This window comes from Gopherus evgoodei, chromosome 4, assembly GCF_007399415.2.
Source record: "Gopherus evgoodei ecotype Sinaloan lineage chromosome 4, rGopEvg1_v1.p, whole genome shotgun sequence".
In the NCBI taxonomy this organism is placed as follows: Eukaryota; Metazoa; Chordata; order Testudines; family Testudinidae; genus Gopherus; species Gopherus evgoodei.
In genome coordinates this window covers 36,361,711-36,367,710 of record NC_044325.1, presented here as the reverse complement: position 1 = coordinate 36,367,710, position 6,000 = coordinate 36,361,711, and positions in this window count along the sequence as shown.

Here is a 6,000-nt window from a genome sequence, read left to right as displayed (position 1 = left end):
GCTCCTCGCCCTGGTCCCAAAGATGTTAAAATAACATTTAAACACAAAGAAATCTCCCTCTCAAAAAAAAAAATCACCCAGATGCAGACATTATGAGAACTAGCAAACTCATGACCCTATTTTATGTAAAACATGCCTTTCTCTTACCTGCTGCCCTTAGTCATTGTTTTGTGTAATCTAGGCCTCCATCCCACAACTGCATATGCAAGTGCAGACTCTCCCTCCTGCAAAGTCACATCAAAGTAAATTGGTCTTTGGGCAGTGGTAAGGGTCTGGCCAGTAGATTCCTTTGGAGGATCAAAGCCTTACAATGCCAAGCTCTTCAGGGCAGGGACTATGTTTCATAACTGCCTCTAAAGCAAAATGCAAATACATAGTGCTCTAGAAATATACTCATACATTTCTTAATAGGAAGGAAAGGAGGGGTGGCTTTTTGAGACTTGTGCAACAACTAACTTACACCTGCCTGCTTCTGGCAACAGTTGGAGACGGGTTTTTTTTTTATTTTGAATTACTTAGCCCCAGACAAACCTATGTGGGTAACAGATGCTTTATGAAGCACTTGCTTTGTTTAGCTTAATCTGTGCAGAGCAGATACAAAATTAGTAAGAGGTGAATGAAAATTCCTTGTGTGAGTAGCAACATGTTTTGTGTGCATGAAGTCTTCCATAGTTTCAACCTCATCTTTCCCCACAAATAAAACTGTATCTGTTCCACATTTTCACAGCTGAGAGAGGCCGGCTCTTAATCTGCTGAAAATACCAAACACTTCTTAGTTATAGTAACACTGCCATCTAGTGCTTCTGGGGCAAAACAGAAGTTTTTCTGCTTTCATGAACTTGTCACAAAAGATAAAAAGTCGTAAGGTTCCTGTCAACCCTCTATTTTTCATTTGGAAACCAATCTTTGTGATACCTCTATAGATTTTTCTGAGTACAGCTCAGGCTAGCTTTAATGAGGTTTTCTTGTAGCCTGAAGTATGTGCTAGCCCTCTTGACTGCCTTGGTTGAGTGGTGTTTTTCAAATATTGTGTCAGTCACACTCAAATGAACTGGAATAGCATTGCTGTTTATCCGTTTTCAGTTAGGGCTAAGAGGCTTTACATGGGGGAATAGGATGCCAGTGTGGAAGTTGCATCAGTAACTAAGCAATAACGTGATCCTTGTTCCTTAACTCCAGTGACGTGATTTTTAAAAGGCAACAGATGTGAGCATATTGGCTGGGCCTTGGTTTTGCTCTCAGACTATCTGGGGCTTGCACTCTGGCCAGATACTTTTCTTCAGACCTAGAGAATCCTGGCAGATTCTCAGGGATTTGTGCAGTTTCCGGGGGACACATCAGAGGCCAGGGCCATCTGTGGGAAGACCCGTTGTGACTCTACAGCAGTTATGGACCGCAGTGGGCCCTCACGAGCACTGTAGCCATACTTCTTGAAAAAGAGAGAGCCATCCTTCAGATCCACTCGAGACAAGTTTGTGTCTGTAAAGCATTTGTATTATTGAATCCATTTTCTAATGAGGAAATTGTGACAATGTCAGGAATAACACCCAGATAGCCTACCAGTACCCGCTAAAGACTAAAAGACAAACACACACACACACACCAATGTTGTAATCAGCATGTTACTTAAATGAAAGCCAAAGAAACTTCTGCAAAGTGGTTTCTCTTTTGAGATGACCTAGTATGGCTAAGTACCCCCAGCAGAAGCCGTCAAAGGTATCAGGGAAGCTGGCAGGCAGAGAATTGCAGTAATCAGTCTTTGAAATGATAAAAGCCAGACAGCATCTTTCCTGCATTGGGCTGCATTAAACAATTTGCTTGCAAAAGATTTTGGTGGTAAAGGGACAGATGATAAACAGAAACCTGAAAGGAAAGGAAAAAATAATGTGGAGACCATTAATACCTCCCACTCCTGAGCATTTTGGGAAGGCTGACCCAAAATCCAGGAGTTGATTTTTTTTTTGAATGGGGGGAGGAAGGGAATGAAGGAAAGTAATAAAAATGATCAGAATCTATTTTTACACTTAAAGTGTCATTCCCAATGTTCTCTGGAGAACAAACAAAAGCAAGAGACACATATAATAGATCATTATCCCACACAGTAAATGTAATATGATCTTAAAACTAGCACTCAAGATTTTGTTCTTGTAAGCACTGTATAGTTTGTGTGATGAGCCGACCTCTCCTATGGTTTATGATAAATAACCCACTAGCTGAGCTACCCTCATTTTCTTATGCATGGAATCTCTGACACCTATTCACAATGCAGTAGTTTAATTGTATTTGTATTACAAAAGCTGGATTACAATGAAAACCTTGTCAGTCCCACTAGCTGTACAGTGGTAAGGGAAAACCCACAAAAGTGACTATTAAACTTAACAGGTGTAGGGAAGATAAACTAGCTCTAACATTGGAGTCCGAGGGATTGACTTTTAAAAGAGAGACAAAAAGCATTAAAGTCTCTATTTATAGTTTGGCTAAACTATTGTTTGGGTACGTAATAGCGTCTACAAATATTTGTAGTTTGGAAGATGTAAACAGCATGGATGGAGAGAAATTCTTTACAATGGTAGCAAGCATTTTAAAGAGTATATTTAGGATAAATATTAGGGATATTTTCCTGATATTGAGATCTGTCAAGCTGAACAGTTGTGAACCAGGGATTTCTTGGTGTGACATCTGAAGTCTCTACCAAGAGCCAGCAGCCCACTGGTCATTATAATCAGTGTGAAATATATATATGGATAATATTTAAGGAATTATGAGTCTGTACTGAAAATTATGTTCTTAAGGCAGATAACCCGGGGATGACTTGTCTTGGATAAGATCCTTTCAAGCAAGAGGTAATAGACTCATCTCTCTGTCTGGTTGCATATTTTGGACACACTCTCTCTCACAGTGTATGCCTGTTTGCATACTGAGCCAAAAGCTAATAGAATCGTAGAATATCAGGGTTGGAAGGGACCTCAGGAGGTGATCCAGTCTAACCCCATGCTCAAAGCAGGACCAATCCTCAACTAAATCACCCCAGCCAGGGCTTTGCAAGTCTGACCTTAAAAACCTCTAAGGATGGAGATTCCACGACCTCCCTAGGTAACCCATTCCAGTGCGTCACCACCCTCCTAGTGAAAAAGTTTGTCCTAATATCCAACCTAAACATCTCCAACTGCAACTTGAGACCATAACTCCTTGTTCTATCATCTGGTACCACCAAGAAAAGTCTAGACACAGAGACTGGAAAATCTTTAAGAGAGGAAATTTACAGGAAGAAAAAATAACAGGAGGAGAGCTTTTCCGAGTAAAGACAGAAGATTTTGGGGGCATATCTGGGGGTGAAGAGATACACCTGAATCCTTCACTGAGGAGGCAAACTAGCAGTATGTGTCCTATGAACAGAGGATCACTGGCTCTAAAATTCTGGAAGGATTGTGGGGTGAGCCTTACTCTGTAATACATGAAAGTATCTAGTTAAGGCTAGGTTCTAGATCATTCCAGATGATTTATGTATTATGATTTATTGTATATGTAACCATTTGTTTCCAATACTTTACTTGCTATCACTTGAATCTCTAGCCTTTGTTAAATAAATATTGACCAGTTTTCACTATAAACATATCTAAGTGCTGTGTGTTAAGCAGAGCAGTGATCTGAAGTGTACCTGGTAAGCTGGAAAGTACAGCTTTTGTGAATAATGCAAGCGTCAACTGATGCGGGGGCTGGGTACTCCAGGAAGGTGCTTGGAGTGTTCCAAGGTTGGTGCCTATCGCTAACCTGGAGGGGGTGGGGCCTGCAGCAGTTTAGAAGGGAGTGCTTGTGTGTTGCCTGTTGCTTCTGGAGCTGGGGAGCTGACCCACGCAGGCATAGGCAATATTCCTTCATGCTAAGGGCAGGTTGTAGTGTAGTGCCCCGGGCACCCCATCACAACAGTCACCCAAAGGACATCAGGAAAAATTTTCAACTAAACTGCCCCATGCATTCAGTACGCTGTCAGGGATGATCTATGCTGAGCAGAAGGAACTAAATCAGTTAATATAGAATTTACCAGATGCTATCATACCAGTTGCCCATCTATTCCAGCATTCTGTCTCTGAGGACGTTTGACTAATAGATACTTGCTAGCATATGCATGAATTATGCTGATAATACTACCCACAATATATATTTTAAGCATTTAAGTATACATATTATTAAACATTATTATAGTAGTTATATAGACCAGATTGGCCTATACCTTTGTTATAATCCTGTACACTTATGCTAAGTATCACACAACACCTTGCATTAGCTGAAGTAAGCCTTGGCTTGAGTTGCTAAGAAAACTGTCAGTGTCAAGAGAGATGATCATTTCTTCATGGCAACAGGAAAGGAATTACACACAGAAATATAGCAGATGCCTTCATGCTCCTTAGTACCTGGAATGCACAGGTCCAGAACAAAAAATAAAGAGGTGTTTCAGAAACAAAGTAGAAAGTGGATTAGTTAAATCCAGTTTCAAATGACAAATACAGTACCTTTTACTGGTACACAAGTAGGGTATAAAAGGATGGCTTTGGAGATGCAAATTCAGGGAGCACAACTTCTGCCTATGGTGAATGTAACATTGCCACACAGGATTTCTCTTCAAAGACTGGTATTGCAGAGAACCTTTTTCTTATACCATTAATTTTATTAATAAACTTGACTGACATTGGTTATTTGGTCTCTTGAGTATATTCCATAACGAAATAATGAACCAAAGTGTGGTCAAGCTGGCTAGATCATCGGGCTCAATGGATAGTGATCAACTGCTCAATGTCTAGTTGGCAGCCAGTATCAAGCAGAGTGCCCCGGGATCCGTCCCAGCACCGGTTTTGTTCAATATCTTCATTAATGATCTGGATGATGGAATAGATTGCACCCTCAGCAAGTTCGTGGATGACACTAAGCTGGGGGGAGAGGTAGATAAACTGGAGGGTAGGGATAGGGTCCCGAATGACCCAGTCAAATTGGAGGACTGGGACAAAAGAAATCTGATGAGGTTCAACAAAGACATGTGCAGAGTCCTGCACTTAGGATGGAAGAATCCCATGCACTGCTACAGGCTGGGGACCAATTGGCTAAGCGGCAGTTCTGCAGAAAAGGACCTGGGGATTACAGTGGACAAGAAGCTGGATAGGAGTCGACAGTGTGCCCTTGTTGCCAAGAAGTTTAATGGCATATTTGGCTGTAGAAGTAGGAGCATTGCCAGCAGATCGAGGGAAGTGATTATTCCCATCTCTTCGGCAATGGTGAGGCCACATCTGGAGTATTGCATCCAGTTTTGCTCCCCCCCCCCCACAGAAAGGATGTGGACAAATTGGAGAGAGTCCAGCAGAGGGCAACAAAAATTATTAGAGGGTTGGGGCACTTATGAGGAGAGGCTGAGGGAACTGGGGTTAGTCTGCAGAATAGAAGCGTAAGGAAGGATTTGATAGCAGCCTTCAACTACCTGAAGGGGGGTTCCAAAGAGGATGGAGCTAGGTCGTTCTCAGTGGTGGCAGATGAAAGAATAAGGAGCAGTGGTCTCAAGTTGCAGTGGGGGAGGTCTAGGCTGAATATTAGGGCTTGACAAAGTCCTGGCTGGGATGATTTATTTGGTGTTGGTCCTACTTTGAGCAGGAGTTTGGAAGAGATCTCAGGAGGTCATCTAGTCCAATCCTAATCTTCTATGAATCAAGCAATTAGCCATGCAATCAACAAAGGATGATCACAGAAGTTGTGCAATAGCAATAGCACAGAGGATGAGACATGGTCTCCTGTGGTTTGTGATAAATATGCCACTAGCTGAGCGTATACATATGGATCTGACAGGTCTTTTCTAGCAGTAGTTCCTACAATTTTTAGACTGTTTATTTTTTGTTAGTTATTTTGGCCCTGATTCAAGAATGTACTTAAACATGTGCCTAAATTTAAGCACATTCATTTTAGTTGGACTTTGTGCCCACAAAGTCCATCTTACCTGGTTTGGATGGGAAACATGTT